Source organism: Hetaerina americana, unplaced genomic scaffold (assembly GCF_022747635.1).
Source record: "Hetaerina americana unplaced genomic scaffold, ioHetAmer1.1.p SCAF_6, whole genome shotgun sequence".
In the NCBI taxonomy this organism is placed as follows: domain Eukaryota; kingdom Metazoa; phylum Arthropoda; class Insecta; order Odonata; family Calopterygidae; genus Hetaerina; species Hetaerina americana.
The window spans coordinates 26,843,586-26,863,191 of record NW_027287205.1 but is presented as its reverse complement, the minus strand read 5'-3'; the positions used below and the strand labels follow the sequence as shown (position 1 = coordinate 26,863,191).

Below are 19,606 nucleotides of genomic sequence, written 5' to 3'. Positions count from 1 at the left end.
GCACCATTGACAAAGAGTGGGGTGATATTTTTTTCGAAAAAATTGAGGTGAGGTGTATCATTTCACGTTGGTTGAAATTCACTTTGAATTATCGTCCAACGTTAACGGGACCTTATGCAGAAATATCAAATTTCGGAATCGTACCTGATACCGTGAAGAAAGAAAAGCCAGTTTCATGGGTTATCTTCAGAAAGGAGAAATATGAAGCAATTATTGAAAATCCGCGTTTGGAATTCTTTGGAAGAGTGTAGGCTACACGCGCGGCTTTGAAGTGCTCGGTAAAGGAAAATCATATCAGTTTCAATAATCTCTTCCTCACATTATGATGTGCGATCAATTAAAAAAGTCTTCTAATATTTTCCTTCAACCTATTAAGACGAGTCGAAACTTTTCTTACTTCTCAACTTAATCACTCTGTGGAATAGAATATTTTTGAAATTTAATTTCTTCAAATTCGTCGTATAATTCATGGTCACTGAAAAGGGTTCTGCAATGATCCTCGCAACCCACTGGAAAAGTTCATCAGTAAGAAGTCAAGAGCGACTCGACTGGTTCGGCCTTCTTTGAGCTTTTGCACCTACGAACGCATGAATGTCAAACAAAACAAATGGGGATATTATATACAATTGTACACTGAACGACGCCAATTCAAGTAATGAAAACGCTTCCCACTGTAGCTGCAGCTGTGTGAACTTCATGTTTCCTGCGGCGTAGCCATAGATACGAATGTTTTGTTTTTATGAAGAGTTTCTCCGTATTTTAAACTCAACCATATCTACATTCAATATTGAGGACACAAATTTGGATGACCTCAGAACTTCTCAGCGCTCCTCGAAAAAGGCAGCATAGACCACAGCATGAAGTTTATAGACAACCGACTGCCGAAAAGAACTACAGGGTACGTTCCAAAAGTAATGCAATTATTATTTAAATTAATTCATTGAACAGTTTTGCACAAACACTTAAAATTCTTCAAAGCACTGTCCTTGGGCATCTACACATATTTTTCAGTGACTCTGCCATGACTGGTACGCGCCCTGGAATGTGTCTTCGGGGACCTTTCGCAATTTTTTTTTGCGGTAGTTTCCTCAAGATGTTTTTCCAGTTTAGCACAAAACTTAATAGCGTAACGTTATTCGATCGTGGATTCCATTTTTTTCGTGACTCGTTCGGTGCACAGAGGTTTATAATAACTGACGTCCTGCTGCTTCAGAGCAGAGCATTGAGACCGGTTTCACGGCAAAGTTACGCGTCCGTCCCCCCCACTTACCCCAAGTGGTTCGATTCTACTCGAACTAATAGGAGCGGCGCGGAAAATTTAATTGCATTACTTTCGGAAAGCACCCTGTATGTTGAGAATCTTCTTCCCTCGCGTAATTCATAACCAACCCACTAGAGAATATCACTTAGAGATATTCGGAATTTAAAAGAATTTTAAGTCATTGATGACAGGGACGTTGAGTAAGGATATTAAGAAAAGACTCGTAAAAACTTTGTTATGTTACGTAGCTATGTACGGTGCGGAAACGTGGTCATTGAAGCAGGAGGATAGACGTAGACTGGAGGCTTTTGAAATGTGGGTGTGGAGAAGAATGGTGAAGGTAAAATGGACAGAGAATGGTGGGTGAAGAGAGGGGTTTGTTGGGAGGAATCCTATGGAGGCAGAAAAAGTGGCTGAAGGGGGTATTGACCGGCAGTGGGATGTTGAAGACTGTAATTGTGGGGAGAATGTTAGGCAAACGAGGAAAGGGAAGGAACAGGATAGGGATGTTGGACGGGATGAAGGGAGGAAGAAAGTACTTAGAGCTGAAGAGGGACCTGATGTAGAGTGGATGTTGTGTTTTGCTAGGGGTTACAAATTATTTAATTAGTAATTATGTCCATCCGAAAGCCTACCTTAACCGGTAGATTACCTAATGATAATATATAATGCTAATTGCTCACGAATTGACCAAGTGACTTTGGTCTTATCACTCCCTGTCACACGGTATTGTGACGATTTGCATTGGAAAAATGTTGATGTAACAAGAGGGCAGTGTTTTAATACAATATTGGTGGCACTAGCTAACCAATTTGTTGCCAATGAAACCGGTCTTATTAGGATTAATTTTGTTCTGTGGTTGTAGCAGTCATTTGAAGGGATGCGATTGACAACTGAGGTAATTTGCGTCATCAGGAATGGATTAATGATTTGCCCGATTCAGGTGTTTTTTAGGGATTGGCTAAAGAATTGAGAGAAACCCAACGTCGGCAATAACCGACTCATAACGAGAGACGCCATGGGGACAAAAATTTAAATTGCTATCCGACACAGATGGCGTAGTCCACTGGAAGTGCTCTATCCACGTATCGCCCCAAGTACTCATAGGGATCGGGAAATCACTTAATTTTCTTGCAATAGTAGAGATTCGAATCATGCCCCTAGTGTATGCAAGGCAATACGATAGCTATCTCATTTTGTTATGTCAATACATTTTTCGGTTAAGCCTTTCTGTGAAAAGTTATATATTTTACGTTACAATGGTAAGTACTGTGTTTATCACAATTTCGGATACATAATAATGGCTTATGATAATAAATCATTTATTCCCAATGTGTGCGTAAAATTATGGCAGGAATACGTCCTATCATAAGGAATACAAAAATATTTCCGGTGGGCCTAATAAATTGTACCATAGCAATTATCAAGACAGGAGTTGGCTTGATAGGTAAGAGTAGATCTCACCTTGTACTAAGCCCGTCGGCGTATGAAGTCCAAACATCAGGGTAGGGAGTCAGTTCCTTTCTCTGTGGTGATTATGGGATCCCAGGAAGATCTGGTACGCAAAAAATTACACGGCTCGGGTAAGCCTGAGGGTACTCAGAGGAATCAAATCCATGTCCTCCTACCAGAACAAATTTCGCGTTCATTCTAACTAAATATACCTTTCATCATATGATTCCCGTATTGGTATGCAAGTTCTTCTTTTACTTAAAGTAAAGGGTTTCTCGTAAGAAGAGTGCCCCTTTCGCGTAACGTCTCGCCGTGCATTACAGGAAACCACTTGGGTTTAATGTGAGATAAAAACCGTAAGCGCGGCCTTCAATTTTTTTTAATGCCCTAAAGTAAGGATCGGAAGCACGGGATAGGAGAGGAGTGGGTCGGTCCGGTTACATTTGGCCGTATTTATGTATTTCGTCCTTGCGCATTAGGGCGCCAAAGCTCCCATGAGAACTTCGGTTACGTTCCATTTCCTCATCCCAGACCACACCCTCATCGTTTCCGACTCCGAAAAGTCGACTCGTACGAAATATTAAAAAAAGATTCGAAAAATCGAAATCTTTAGTGGAGATTATTACATGCTAAATTGACCTTACGCCGAGTTCTTCACGGACTCTCTCACGTGAAAAGAGGAATGACGATCGTGGTTACGCGGCCACCGTTTGATTGGGAATGGGAAAGATGCGTAGATCACGTGATTGAAGCGATCGAGGAGGAAGGGAAGGAGGGATAATCAAAGTTCCTCTCTTTTTTTTCCTAGCGTTTCCCTAAAGATGGAGTGGGAAGATTCCTCTCTTTCTCGGAATCGGATTGTGGAGGACGGATCGTGAGCCAATGACTTTATTAAATTTTGGTCTCTATTCCCCGGGCGTGCTGGTTGACGGGGTGGGGAAGGAGTCGGTTGGACCTGGATGAAAAAATTCAAAAAACGCCTTCTCCTAGAATCTATTTAAAAAATTCCATTTTGAGGAAAGGAAATCAATGCGAGTTGGTTAAAGCTTTAAGACCAGTTCACTCGATCATGTCCTCGATTACTCGAACGGCAGCTTAAAGGATGGCAAACCAGGTCGGGCGCGAGTCAAATAGTATGCCCGCTTGTATTGAATTCTCTAACAAGGCAGCTGCACGAAGTTGAACAATCCCTGAACTTCAGTCTTAGTAAGCCCGTTGGCGTGGACTCAACATATTGCGCCATGACTCACCACAGGTTTGTTCGCTTCTGTCTTCGAGTGAATACTTTAGGCTCCTTCTGAGCTAACATGGTGGAGTACTTTTGTGACCCAATAAGCATCAACTTTGTAGTTTTCTCGGCAAAATTTATCGCTCAGGCCGCCGTTTCAACGTTTTCGCGTCATTCTGAATATATGGGCACAAAGTTTACCTTAGAATACGACGCAAAGAAGTCTAAATAGAGATTTGGGTTGTTCGATTTTTCAAAAATTAATTAATTCTTGTACTCTCTGAAACAACACAAATGGTAATTGTAACAAAAAGGAAGAAACATGGAAAATTAATAAATTAAATTATCATACAAAAATCAGACTCAAGATTCAAGAAATTAGTATTATTGGCGTAGATGCTCTACTTTAGGAATGGAGAAAGATGGATGTGGTAAAATGGGCATAGTAAAATGGAAAACAAACAAGGATGTGCTATTCATGGTGGTGGGGGAGGATAGAGGATTCTTGGGAGAGCGGATTTTGATTGGCAATGGGAATTTGAAGACTGATGGAGCGGAGAACTTTGGGAAAATTAGTAAGGGGTGGGTATAGGATAGAATGATGGACGGAATGAAGGGTTGAAATGTGTGGAATTGAAGAGAAGCTTAATATAGGGTCAGATGTCAGGTTGTATTTTGTTAGGAGAGGCAAGTAAAAGTATCGTTGAACCGTTTTCTAGTTTGTATCCATCAACAACCTACAATAACGGATAAAATACCAACATTTGATAATAAAAATCAGACGTACTATAAACTGTGAAAAATGCAGTAGTGTTGACAGTCATTAAATTTCTAAATAAACCTACTGATGTATGTTTATTGATTGTCGAATTTCTATAATTGGAGGTGAAATTGTGCATTTTGTTTGATTCGCAAGCATTGTAGAAGTGAGAAAAGTATGAGATGTTTAGTCCTCTTGAATTTTTTACTAACTTAAATGAATAATTTTTTAAACTATTGCATTATGTAAAATTGTACATTGAACTTATTTCCGTTAAATTTTATCATCGATAACTCTATAGTTAAAAATTCTTTTCTCTTCAGTGTTGTGTTTAATTATATTGACATTGCTAGCACTTTTTTGAGCTTGATATTCGACAATGAGTGATTTCCAATTATTATTGGTGCGTTCTCTCTGGGCTCTTGATAGAAATCTATTGGAATAACTTTTGATTTAAATGCATTAAATGCCTAATGAAACACCTAATGAATAAGCGTTTTATTTTGCTAATATTTCGATATAGTTTATTAACGTAAAAAATTCAGAGTGTAAAGATAATTCGCCTTGACCGGGATTTTTACACTCTGAAATTGTTGCATTGAAATACATGTTAGCGGATGACTCCATTAAAAGTTATCGTTGCGGCATCTCCTACACTTTCTTGGAATCAGTTTGTTAACCTTTGGAACCTCGAAAACTTCATTGTGGTCTTTGTCAGAGGATTGGTTTTTATTGCAGTCCTCCAAAGCTTACTGTTCTCATACCAACCTGTTCACTCCCTCTTTGCACTAGCATTATTAGTATCTTGTGTTTATCCTTAGCCATCCTTTTTAATTCCTCCTCTCTATGTAAAGCTTTGATTATGATCTTGGTTTTTGTTCTTCTCTCAGCATGTTTAATTACTCTTCTACTAGCAAGTGTCCTCTACAGGATTCTCACTTTATCCCCTCGTAGAAGGTCAAATGGTATTCCATCAATCCATTTTATTTTTATTTAATTTATGCATAGGGGTGTTTGTATTATTTTAAATTTTTTTTCACTACTTGTATGTACTATAATTCCTACAACTAGCCACTGGATGTTGTCGGTGAATGATACAGTGAATAGCAACAACATTTGGCACATACTTTCTCAAGTATGCAATGCAACCATGGTGACGACCAGTCATTGACGGAGCTCCGTCTGTCGCAACAGCATGTCTGTTAGAAAGTGGAATTTTTTCGTCCCTGAAGAACCACTCTACGGTAAGAAATATTAACTCCCCTTTAGTGTCAATTTCTAACTGCCTCGCAAACAACAACTCTTGAGATAGATTTTCATCTTTAATAAAGCGTACGTAAGCTAAGCACAGATTCATTGCCTGGCAAAGTTAACTCGTCCAACTGTAACGCAAATTATGTTGTTCACAAGTTGCTGCACTACAGGGTCCGTACAATAAGTATCGGGACTGATTCCAAAAATCAAAATATATTGCTGTTATCATTACAATTACTTAATAATCTTTAAAATAAATTCCTCCTGCATCGATACACTTAGTTCGGCGCGTCTGCCACTCGTCAAAAGCCCGCTGGAAGTCGGTTTTCGGAATACTGTTGAGAGCCTTTGTCGTCGCCGCTTGAACCGCCTCGATAGAGTCGAATCGATATTCTTTGAGCTCCCTTTGAGCTATCCAAAGAGGTAATAACGTTGTCGAGAAAATATTCATCTTCCTGGACACAGTCCAAAATTTCTTGCGAAATTTCCACCCGAGACAGTTTTTGTTCCTCGCTCAAGGCTTTCGGCACCAGCTTCGTGCACACTTTCCTCATCACAATATCCTCTGTTACAATGGTATGGACGTTTCCGACAGAAAGGCCGGTTTCCTCACTGATAAGAGCGATGGTTACGCATGTCAGAGTCCAAAACTTATTCCACCTTAGGCACCTAAGCATCGGTTCACGCGGTCATCGGGCGTCCGATGCGGTGATTGTCTTCGACGAGCTCCCGGCCTTCTTTAAACATTTTATGCCACTCAAAAACTCTTTTGCGGCTTAGAGCATCATCCCCATATGACTGTTTAATGAGTTCAAGGGTCTCCGACGCGAATTTCCCGAACGCATAACTTCACAGCGTAGCGTTGCTCGACGTTGCGCTCCATGCTGCCGCGACGACACCACAAACAATCACACGTGAAATCCACCTCCTGTCTCAACGCATGCCTGAAGGCGACTGAACTAAAGTGCGCCTGAGTGGTGGGGGACCCCTCTACCAATCTGACCGGTCGGACCCCCATCCACCCCCCAGTTGAGGCTACAGCAAAACAATCACGATACTTATTGTACGGACACTATATATTCGTATCTTCCACATTTTCAGGCATTTAATCTATTCGTCGTTGAACTGAAGTGTTGCTTAAGGGGAGAAATTTCATTGCATCATACGGTGCCTTATACAAAGCAGTACTCAGGACTTCAGTTACTGCTGGTAAGATGAGTTCTTCACTAATTGTATGTGCGCTTTCCAGATTTGGCAATTAGAAGTGAAATATTGTATAATGCACGCAAACCATCAGTTTTGAAGCATTACACAACATAATTGAAAGTGTTATACGATGTTGCCATCTGTCACGAAGTGACTGAAAAAAATGTCTTTTCTGTCTCATTTTATTTATTTTTAGTAATTTCTGAACCCTGAAAGCCACCGCTAGGGTATGTGGTAGGGGGTAAAAACACACCAGAATAATATCATCCGAATATTACCCTACTGCGGTCGAACAATATTATTACGATCCCCTATCGTTCGTGGAATAAATGACATTTTAAGTCAATCTCTGATACACTTAATTTTACTGACAGGCTCTCTCCTACCGTAGTATGATGGGGGTAATAATACATTTTCAACATCACTGCTAAAGACACTCCTTTCCAATATATGCAAGGGCTTCAATCTGTAATTTAACCTTCTCTCCGTGAGTGATTCCCAGCCTAGCTGCTCTAATATTTTGGATGCGCTGCTAAGGGCATTAAAACATAACGTTTTACAAACCTAGCTCCTATACGCTGCACGCGATCCAATTCGGCAATTAATCTGGCTTCGCGAGGATCCCATATATACTTGCAAGTCTTGTCAGGATGTGCCTCTCCAAAATGGTCAATTAGGCAGGAAAGTTTCATCGCCTCATTTGAAAACACCCCTTCGCATAGTAAGCACATTGGCATGCGCTTATATATAAGGGACTCTATATATCTGTACATAGGGCAATCCACATTATAATGTCTACATTTATTCTTTGATGAGTCATTTCCTGCCACTCTGTTTCTGCAATAAAGATTGAAATATTAACTTTTGTTGAAATAAAATTCAATATATATTAACTAAATAGAATACATGTATGAGTTGATGATAAGACGTCGATTTAATCTTTCAGTGGTTGCTTTTTAAAATAAAATTACAACTAACCATATGAATAAAATTTAAACAAAATATTTATGTTCCTGCGGCATAATTTCAAACATACTACCTTGATCAAAAATTTCCCGGAATCTATTCAGAAAATTAAAAATACAAGTTTATTCATCTAAATCTATATTGTCCCCTTCAAAGTAATCCCCATCGACTGCAACACACTTATGCCAGCGCTTGATCCAATCCTCGAAACATTTTTTATATTCGGTTTTCGGTATGTCCATCAGTGCTTCCTGCGATTTTTCCATTACTTCCTCTCGGCTGCTAAAACGCGTTCCCCGTAATGGTTTTTTAACTCGATTGAACAGAAAGAAGTCACAGGGAGCCAAATCAGGTGAATTCGGTGGCTGTTGGATGGTATTTGTTGCATTTTTCGTCAAAAAATTACGAATAATGATAGCACTGTGCGACGGTGCGTTATCATGGTGCAAAATCCACGAGTTTTCTGCCCACATTTCTGGTCTCTTTCGGCGAATTGCTTCACGCAAACGTCTCATAACGCCCAAATAATACTCTTTGTTTACTGTCTGGCCTTCTGGCAAAAATTCATGATGCACTACACCGTTGTAATCCATGAAAACCGTCAGCATTGCCTTCTTTTTTGACTGAAAACGACGTGGTTTTTTTGGTCTCGGCTCATTTGGTGAACGCCATTCACTTGCCTGATGTCTGGATTGCGTGTCGTACTCATAAACCCACGTCTCGTCTCCAGTAATGATCCTTTTGATGAATGTGGGATCGGATTCAGCCTCGCAAATCATGTCTTTTGCGACGTCAACACGGTCTCTTTTTTGCATGAAATTGAGGTCTTTTGGCATGCTACACGACGGAAACCCAAATCATTAACCACAATGTCTTGGGCGGATCCATAGGCAATGTTCAAGTCCTCCGCTATTTCTCTGATGGTTAATTTGCGGTTATTGACCAACATTTCTTTTACTTTATCAATTTTTTCACCGACTTTCGATGTCGATGGTCTGCCACTGCGTTCGTCATCTTCGATTGACTCACGACCACTTCTGAACCGCTCGTGCCACTGGTAAACGACCGTTTTTTTTAGAGAATCGTTGCCGAAACACTTTTCCAACATTTCCAACGTCCGTGCGCCACTAAATCCGTTTTTTACGCAAAATTTAATACAGGTTCGTTGTTGCAAATTTAAATCCATTTCTGCAATTGTAAAAAATCGCCAACACACACAGAGATAGATGTACTCTTGGCTACGTAACTTTTGCAAATGTCAAGTTATGACACTAAGATTTAAAGGGAATATCAACAACAGATGTACCAATTTAACAAAAAAAACAGAACTCAAATCGGAACGATGGGAGCGCCACACGGTGGTTATTCCGGGAACTTTTTGATCAAGGTAGTATATAATCTAGACTGATTATATGTCTTTTTCCTGCATACTTGGTAGAAAACAGGATATATTTACGCGTGATTTTGCTCTTGAACGGTAGTAGCTTTTACTTCAGTACACTGAAAATATTAATTTAATCTATTTATTTTATATAAATATTGTACATTTCTTATACAAATACAATACATTCATCATGCGAGCGCGAATTCGAAAATGGTGCAGAGGGAGTTTGTGCCAGAGGTCTGCTCATGCACCTTTGTCGCCTTGCATAGAGACACCAAACACTTGGCTGCAAAGTAATCTCTTCTCGAATTCAATTTATAATACTGGTCTAGTCATTTGAGGGTGAAATGATATTTCTTTGGCTCCTATTCTCTCGTTATGAATCATATTAGTCCATGCAATTCCCTAAATTGAATTCATAATAAAGCCAGTTCAAGGGACTGTTGCGGTGAAATTCGCTTTGGTTCAATTTTAATATGCTTGTGTGTGTGTGCTGGTTCAACTCAAGTTTATTCCATAGCAAGGCCACCTTTTCATTTGATGGTATATTATTAAGAGAAATTTTGTGAAGGAGTATGTTTACCACTCAATTTACTCGTGAAGGCGAAATATTTCCAAAGTTTTCTTTTTATTCAAAGAATTATTTTCAATATTACCCATTGTTTGATAAAAGATATGCCTCAAAGAAATATACAATAGTAGCAAAACCGTGACTTAGGTCAGGGAACTGGGAATTAATTTAATTGATATCTAGCCGGAAAAGAGAAAGTTTAATCGTATACATATATACGAAGTATGAGAGAGAAGGTCCTATTCTAAAAGTATCTATTGCTATTTCATAAGAACAAAAACAATATACTGGCCGTTTATTTTCCTAATATACTTCGCCATCATAAAATAATACAAAAAATTATAAAATAGTACTATAAACAAGAATGATAACCTGCGATAAACGAAAGAAAACTTACCAATACAGCCCAGATAATATCGTTGGAACCGAATGATTTGGAAAATGATTATCCAGGTAAATATTTTATGTAAAACCTCTAATTATCAAATAAGGTGATTTATCTCTGGATTCACACCTGTTTTATTCACACTGAATCTTACTGCCGAAATACTTCGTGTCGTGGAGTTGTACCAACGATAGGCCAAATGAGATTAAATCCCTTTAAAAAATTTCCCTGTGTGAGAAAGGCTTGGAAATATTTTTCAACCGTTCATACTTTCAAATGTAAGAAAACGCATGGTTTAAATTACTTCCAGATGTAGGAAACAATGTAAACTTTAAATACATAGCTTTAAAACGGAGACAAAAGGTAAGTTACCGAGCCTTTGCATATGTCACATTCTCAGGACCCTCCGGCGCCCCCTGCCGCTTCCTTGCTTCTTTTTGTCCCCACAGACTAGAGTACTGCCCCAAGGGGGGCGGTAGCGCCCACTTTGAGAACTATTGATCTAATAGGTGATCTTTTAATTGAATTCCTTCATTAACTCCTGTGCAAATTTCATATCAGTTTTGGTAAATTGATTTTAGATTTTTTCTTCTGCAAAAGAATTTTAAGTCTCATAATATTGACAAATGGACGGGATTAGTTTTATCTCGAGGTGTATTCTAGTTCTAGCAATTCCTAACTTTTGCCTGACGAACCACTAATACCAAAAGTTGTGACTTGCTACTTCTCAGTATTCCGTATGTGAACACATTTTTCCCGTCGTTGAAGCCATTATTCCATTGCCGCCGAGATAAATTCTTTAGGGGTCCCTTTTGATCTCTGGGAAATTGCTAATGATATAGAATCGAGAATAGAAACGCGAATAAAACTGCCAGTTTCGGCCTTCTTTGATCTATCGAACGCAGATTTTTCTCATCCATTACACTATCGCTGTGTGCCTCATTCTATTGACGTATTTCGATAGGTGTCAAACCACGTAAGGGGAGAAAACGGATCATTGCACGCTATTTTGTACTCTAGATGACTCCATTTTAAAGTGTTGAAAACGCTTCTCACCCTGGCGAGAGCTCGGCACAATCTTCGGTGCAGCCATCTACATCCAATGTAGTGTTTTGATTCCAACCACATTTATCTAACTACTCCTAGGCCCGAGAAAATATTGGGATATCTTATAATGTAAATGAATCTTGCATTTACTAATTGCATTTTATCAGTTTTTGTTTCATTAATGAAGAAAAAGAATTTGTGGACTTAAATACTTCATTTCGCACATAAATTTTGTTTAAGGGTGAGATGTTTCGTGGCATTCGAGAGTCAAGTCATGTTCGAAAATGCGGGATAAAGAGTAAAACGATTGGAGAGGAATTTTATCCATGTTATTGACAATATGTACTTGACAAAAGGTGACAAGAGGTGCACAATATTAACGACTTATAAGAAGGACGACCAATTCCAATTGTATAGAAGGGGATCGTACCATGAGGTTGGAGATAGAAAGAACATGACCAATTATGGAAATTGAATTGAAGCTATCAGGATGGAATCCAGGACTGTCTGTTCATCTCGGCAAAGGGGGAAGGACGGCTGGAGGAGACGTGCAAAGCAGTTGAGTGAATTCCACGGCGCCGCTAAAGAGATACGGTGGGCGAATCGATGGAACGGAATAATTCTCGGAAAGAGCATTGAACGGCCTTGTGAGTGACTCATAGTTTTAAAGAATATTATCGTTGCGAGATGTGAGTTCAAGAGCCAAAAAATGTTGAATTTGATAGTCTTTTCTTTCTCTGAGCTTACAATGAGAGCTAATTGGCAATTATTCAAAAGAAGGACATAAATAAATAGAAGTATTAAGTTAGTTAATCAGTAGTCTTCTTTCCTGGGGGTGGGTTTAGAAAAGATCTTATACATTTTTAAAATTCCCTGCGTTTCCAAGTTATTTTATCAGTTAGGCATAAGGAAAAAATAATGACTAGGTAATTACGACGAATTATAGCATTGGGAGAACTTTGTGAGAGAAAAAATTATTTAAATGTGATTTATTATTTTTTCATCTGTTAATTTTTAATTCTTTTGAGATGGACGAAGTATATTTTGTTTTTAATATATTTTTTCTGCGATGACGATTGTGAAAATGGCAAAAAAATTGTTTTCCTTGTAATATAGCAATTAATAATCATTTATAGATGTACAACTATCGCCTATTTCATATTCAGTTAAATGTTTGTATGCCATGCATAGTGTCCAAATAATTTGTACTTGTAAACTTTGCAATGCTAAGTGCCACCTTGTCATCTAATTCCATGCTGACAAGATATAGTGATGAATAAGTATATCCGAAACGGTTACCGCTACCTTCCGTGAAAAAAATGACACTGTTTTCTGTTAGGGATCTTAAGTCATTTCGATTAAGATAAATCAAGGAAGGTTCTTAACTTAAATTAAATCAGTATCATACTCTTAGGGTGCAGTCATTATTCACGAGTAATTAGAGTACAAAGCCGTCGGTGCCCATTTTTCACACAATTTTCGATTTTCTATAGTTTCATCAATCCTGATATTTTGATGTTTTCAGTACTGGAAAAAAATTATGAAAACGTAGATAGTCAATGATAATGGTAAGGGCCTTGGTAATTTTTTCTTTCCTTAACCCTTAGTTGGTCGCGCAAGAAGACCCATAGCATTGTTTTAGCTGAATTACTTCTTAGCAGATGAGCCAGTGGAATGATGTCTCAGACGAGATGACAGAGTGATTGAACAGCGTCAATTCGACCTGTGTGTTGACACCAATGGATGTCGACTCGTCATTCGATTTCGACACGGCCTCTAATGCAGGCGTTTTACTAGATGCCGATGTGACACAAATATTGACGTCGACATTGATTTCGACCTCGACATCGACAATTCGATTAGGGATCGAAATTGCCCAGATTTTCTGTCGTGAAGTTAAAACCAATGCTACACAAACCTACTGGGACTTAACGATATACGGCGTGACTACGTAGGCAACATATTTTTTCATCGTGCTTACTTACGTTTTTGAATTCATTACCAACGGATTTGTGAAGTTTTCCTTTATTCTGCCTTATCTTGAAAGGTAATCTTACATGAATTATTACTGAGATGACATTAGATTTCCTAATACGATGTTAACTTAGGATTGTGATGTTCATCACGGATGAATAAAGAATCAAAAAACCGTAGTTCTTCTGTCACATCTATATATTTCCTCAAATAAATAGACATAATGAAAAAAGTAAATGAAATTCAAGTAAAAGGTAAAGATTGGGAAATTAAGAAGCTGGAAAAAGGGTACTCTTTATGCGTTGTAGCAGGAATAACAAGGAGATCACAGCAAGATGAGGAAATAGTGTACCTACCATTAAAATACGAAAATAGATATTTGCTTAAAACAGAGGGAGAACTGTAATTTATATTTAGATTTGATCAGGTATTAAATATAATCTAAAAAAATTACAATCAGAAATAATTTATTAATCAAATCATTACTTATATAATTTAACGGTTTTTCATTTATGTATTTCATGTTTATTCCGGAGCAAGGGTCTTAGTGTGTCAACAGCAGGAATGTGTAGCTATTTTGATCCCAAATAAAAAAAACTTGATAGATAATTATTTTTTATGTAGGTATTGAAAACATTAGAATTGAGCCAAAATGATTAGAGGATTCAATGATGCCCAGATCAACTACCGCAGTTTTAAAACCTGAAAAGATTCAGATTTAACCACCGTTAGGCGGAGAGTTAAAAAGAAAAATTGTAATTTGAATTTATTTATATTAATTAACTCTTGTACTAAACCCTTGAGCTTTAATGATAGTATATAAGTAATGTATTTTTAGTTAGTTTGGTTAGTTTGTACGAATATTTAGTGGTGGCGATATTACGTAAATTATTGCACATTTATAGATATACCCAGGTTCTTGGGAGGTCTCTGAACAACGAGTAAATGGGAAACCTAATGGATCTGCATAACATTTCTATGCAAAAAAATTTTAAAATCGCAATTCGCATAGTTTACACTATTGAAAGAAGAAATCTTTTGAATTTATAATGAGTCTTGTGCAGGGAAGAGTGGATTGGTTTTCTGGCAGAATGCCTACGGTTGTCAGATGGAAAATTTAGTTATTTCCTGGAAGATCTGCCGGAAATATCGTCGGGAAGAACTCCATTATCTTGGAAAATGGATCAGAAATATAATTTCGAGGGGAATAAGACTTCATAAATATATCGACTGCAGCAACGGAAGGATTCATCGAATACCCATGTAAAATGCAAAGGTTGGACCGCGTTTGTTTTATTTCCTAGGATCTCAATGGAAGAAGGATTTAGGGAAAAATATATAGATATTCTCCTAACTCAATTCAGAGAAACGGGAATAAAAGAGGGGAGGGGGTTCTCGTCTTCGGCAGAGTCGTCTCATAAATTTTGAAACTATGCATACGGAGCTTGCGTGGGGGGAGGGTTTCTCGCTGAGGCGACCCATACCCATTCGACTTCTGTGCAATTCGTCGTATGATAGATACATACACACACACACACACACGTTTGGCGGAGTCCCCAGGAGAGATTCGGATATATCTTCTCAAAGGGATGGATTGTACCCTCCACGAAGAGCCTTGAGTAAATGAATGGCGAAAACGCGATCTCGTGACGGATGCGTGAAAAGGTATATACATATGACATTTCACGTTTCAGTCGAGTGGAGAACTAGCAAAGGAGAAGGAAGTGAGAGTGTCTTTGGGTTCCAGGGATAGCATGCAATGGAAGAATAGTTTGGTGTAACGTATGCCTACGATCACTGCCGCCTCTCATCCGTGTAGGTACTAAGGTTTCAACGTTGTCTCTTTTTCTCAAATTCATATGCATGCATTCCCTTTGTTTCCTCTAATGTCGGGCAGAGTCGGGAATAGCATGTCATTATATTACGGAGGGAAAATATCTCTCTTTTAGTAAATCCTTCCATATCTACCTCACCTCTCATGTTTCTTTTGATTCCGTGGTATCACAAACGTTCTTCTGTTCCTGAGACTTCTAACAAACCTCGTGTTTAGAATCCCTTCAACCGCATCCATCCATTTGGTGTACCCTTTCCTCTCTCAAACCATTTACGAGAGCCTTCAAGCTCTATGTTTATATTTTTTTTTACTAACACACCACTTAACACAAGAAAATTTAATCTTCTTTTGGTTCGCAACGTAGTATCCCCATAGACGCACACATTTTTCACAAGGCCTACATCATGATTCTATCCCCTCCAAAGACGCTTCTTCCTGGGTCCTTCTGGCTCAATGGAAAAACCGGCTAGTCCGGGACCGAGGCTTCTTTTGTTCGTTGCTGCGTGAAGTACGCAACCTTCTATGAACTCTCTCACTCTCGAACGCACATTCATCAAATGCACTGCATAATCACCATGTGCCTTCACTCAGTTGACGATGAAGTTTGAACACTTGAAGGGGAGAAAATAGAATGTAATACGTTGCTCTTGTACAACAAACTACGCCATTTAAAGTATCAAAAACGCTTCTCAGTCTGGTGGCTGCGAGACGAACTCTGTGCATTATACCGTGCAGTCATTTATATCTTATATTTACAACAAATGCTCGCGTATTTTAGCCAATCCCTTCTTTTCTTCTTCTCTCAATCCTGAGAAATATATTGGCTACCTTCAAACTTTGAACACACATCTTACTATTCTCTGAAACATCTCCTTGTTGATTTAATTCTCATCCATTCTTTTAACTTGCCCATACCAGCGTAGCACACTTATTTCATGCTTTTTCATTACCAGTGCATCCAAATCATATCCTATCGCGACTCATTTATTCATCATTTTACCTCTACTATTTTTGCCAAAAAACGCCCAAATATTGCTCATCTTCCGTTATATTTCGTCAATGTTTATGTTTATCCTAACGATATTTAATTTTTACTTTCCATTGAGATACTTTCAATAGTTCCCTATTCTTATTCAATATTCCCATGGTAAAAACCTCCTGAATTTTTCAATAATTTCAAATTTCAGGGTGAAGGCGGCAGGATTAAGTATTAACCCAGTTCGGGAATATTTTGCTCGGATGATGTTAACATCCAATGGAAATTTCAGCTAGCAGGTCTAATTCGGACCGGGAAACAATCGATTTTTTCCGGATCACCCAGTATCCATATTGTAGTTCAGCTAGAGGAGAGTATTAAATTTATATCTGAATTACGATATAACGCGTACGGATTGAGTTATGGTAGCTATACGTTTTTTTATTTTTAAAGTCTTGATTTTGAAATGGAAAATAATTATTTTCCTGGCGTTTATTCATTGCAATATATCATGTTTAAAGACTACATTTTTGTCTGCTTTCCTGGGGGGGAGTGTCGTCCTGACGGAGTGATATTTCGTTGTGATTTCTCCTTATTATGTAGGATTGACTGCGTAGTCGTCACCTGTCGGAGCAATCTTACTGGATGTTCTATCTTGAGAGGGAAATGCCCTCAATTTTTCATGTGGAAGAGAGAACGTGTGAGAATCTTCGTGTTTAAAATTGCAATTTCTACTGATTTTCTGATTGCCCTCTAAATATATAGAACAAGCAAGAGAGTTATTCAACAATTTTAACTCAGACGTCTGTAGCAACAACAACACGTTTTGATCTGAAAACTCCTTTTCAGACAGGTGGCGAAAATTTGTAAACTCGAAAGTCAACTAATTGGCGAAAGAACAGGAAGGATAATATTTCAACCTGAATTCATCAAGGAAGCCAGAAAAATCAATATGAACTATCAAAGGCCTTCGAAAGAGGATGACTGTAATGGGAAAGGTATTTATTTACTATTTTGCTGTTCTCGTATTCGCTTGAAAAATGGGAGATCTATCAAGTTTCACCTTATAATTGGCCCTTAGTTGGAAAAATTGAATCTTTCGTGAAGGATTTGTGGATTGTTGAAATAGGAAATCGTATAAAGAGTAAATCCCTTGTTAGCACTAATTGAGAGGAACAAGGTAATCTCACCTCCGTGGCTAAAAAAATCCATCCTAATTGGAATGCACATTTAGTATCCGTTCCCGTTCAAATGGTTGAACCCCGGCTTAAATGTCTAGACTATTGATGCGTTAGAGAGAACAATGAAGATACTATTCATTCAAGCTATATATTGTCACAATGCTAAAAAATTAATGTTTGTTATTAATTTGAAAGTTCACCACCAGAAAACTAGTCATTCAATATCACCGCGATTAGGGCCCGTATCTCCTAATTTTCAGTCATTCATGTTACCCAATAAGGTACGCGAGTAATAATCCCGAATGATTCAAATCGTTTTCTCATGGCGGTTATTTAAAAAAAAATGCTTTGGCATATCACATTGAGCATGTCTCTATGCAATTTTTTCGTCTGTTTTGCGTTCAGTATTTCAGTTTGTTTTGGCTGGCTACTGCTCTCAATTTTACTTTTTCTAACGCCATCCACGTTGTGAGAATGCACAACGTGACCTCCCCTCCCCTTCCCTTACGCGTTTTGCCTTTCTCGTTATACATTCTTTTCCATTTTCTAATTCTGTCAATCTCCAAATATATCTCATCTGTGTCGATCGATCGAGGAGTTTTTTTTATCATCCTCAATATTTTATTTTAATTGATCATTTTTAAAGCCTAGAATTTTTTTGTAGTACACGTCTTCTTAGCATTGACTGAACTCCGCTTAGTAGCCATTGACCTATCTCCATCCATTATTATACCTTTCCGAGGAAATATAAAATTGTTCTTGTAACTAGATAATTTCTCTTGAAAGATTTTGTGAAAAATAATTGGATTTTTAAAGATTTTGTTTAAAATAATTTGTTAAGACTTTTTTTTAGATCGTTTATCTACTGCATGATATGATTTTAGTTTTTAAATTTGTTTTTAATTTACATTACATATCTGAATTACTTAGCCCATCAATTTCAGTGCATTCGGGTCTTTTGGATTCTCTACCGTACCTGTGATATCATTTTCATAAACACAATTTTAATAATGATTTTTAGTTTTAATTTTTTAACTCTTTGAACGGAAAATAATAGTTCTTTCGTGTCAAGGATTTCTACAAAGCTCTTATATGAGGTTTCACTTCAGAATTTTTAACACACTTAGACATTTTTGATCTTGGTATTGGTAGTTAGGGATTGCGCTGATAAATTCTAGCATCCTTTTCGTAAAAAGAATAGATCAGGCTGGCCACTCCGTCTGGAAAATTATGAAAAACTCGATGATTACTTCAATTCTTAAAATTCATTGAAAAATAAACAAAACGGTGGAATTAAAAAAATCTGGTAATGATATTCAAATCTGTTAACACTTAAATTACTTCTTTCTCATTCCTAATGCCATCAAGTATATGTTGCATATTACTGGTGAGAGACTTCATCTCTGTCTTTTTTTATTTTCACTCCTGCATTTCATTGGTGTAATCCCTGTCGGAATTATTATTTTTCATTGTTTGTGAAAATTAGATCCACCAGAGTTACCAACAACACGGAAAAATGGAAATTTCATTGTCGTCATGACCCATAACAGACGGGGTAATCGCGTGCATTCGTAGAGGTGCCACCGGTCTTCGTAAACGATTCTCTTCTTTCAAAAAGCGTTTTAACTAGATTGTCATCACATTGGTAATCCTGAAGGGCATTCTTAGGGTCCTCCCTGTTGTTGTAGGATGGGAATGGAACGTCAGTGACATTGATTGCGGGCACAAACCGAATCCCTAAAATACGTCCATTAGACGCAACAAGCAACCCTTTGCGACGCCGATGACGGGCCGCAGTTTAACAAGAGAGAGGCGCATTTGAAATTGTGACAGCGACCTGCAGTGAGTGTTGCAGATTTTTTTTCTTCCCGATAGCGAACAAGTGCACCCGAGAGTACGGGAGTAGAAATAAAATATGACAATTTTACGATCCCTCAATCGATTAAAAAACCCTTTGGGACGAGGGGTGTTGTTTTGAATGTGGTCACACTAGCGGGTGGTCTTATTTATATTTCGAATTTGACAGACTTTGGCAGAAATCGGCAGGAGCGTGTCTGTCCCATTGGGATCAAACCGGTCGTGTTTGTACCAGATGATTTTTTTTGTAATACATCCGTGATATTTTTA

General features: G+C 38.1%; 1 protein-coding gene across 2 annotated transcripts in view; it reads left to right on the top strand.

The window, feature by feature from the left end:
- The window catches only part of LOC139695172 (uncharacterized), a 593,181-nt gene that overhangs the window by 6,722 nt on the left and 566,853 nt on the right, over positions 1-19,606 (top strand). Inside the window, exon 1 of one of the 2 annotated variants that reach the window (XM_071593840.1) lies at positions 3,543-3,587. The exons of the other annotated variant lie outside the window; for it this stretch is intronic. The gene's annotated coding sequence lies outside the window, so the exon portion shown is untranslated. Of the gene's footprint in view, positions 1-3,542; positions 3,588-19,606 lie in introns of those variants that run through there. 2 annotated transcript variants of the gene reach the window in all.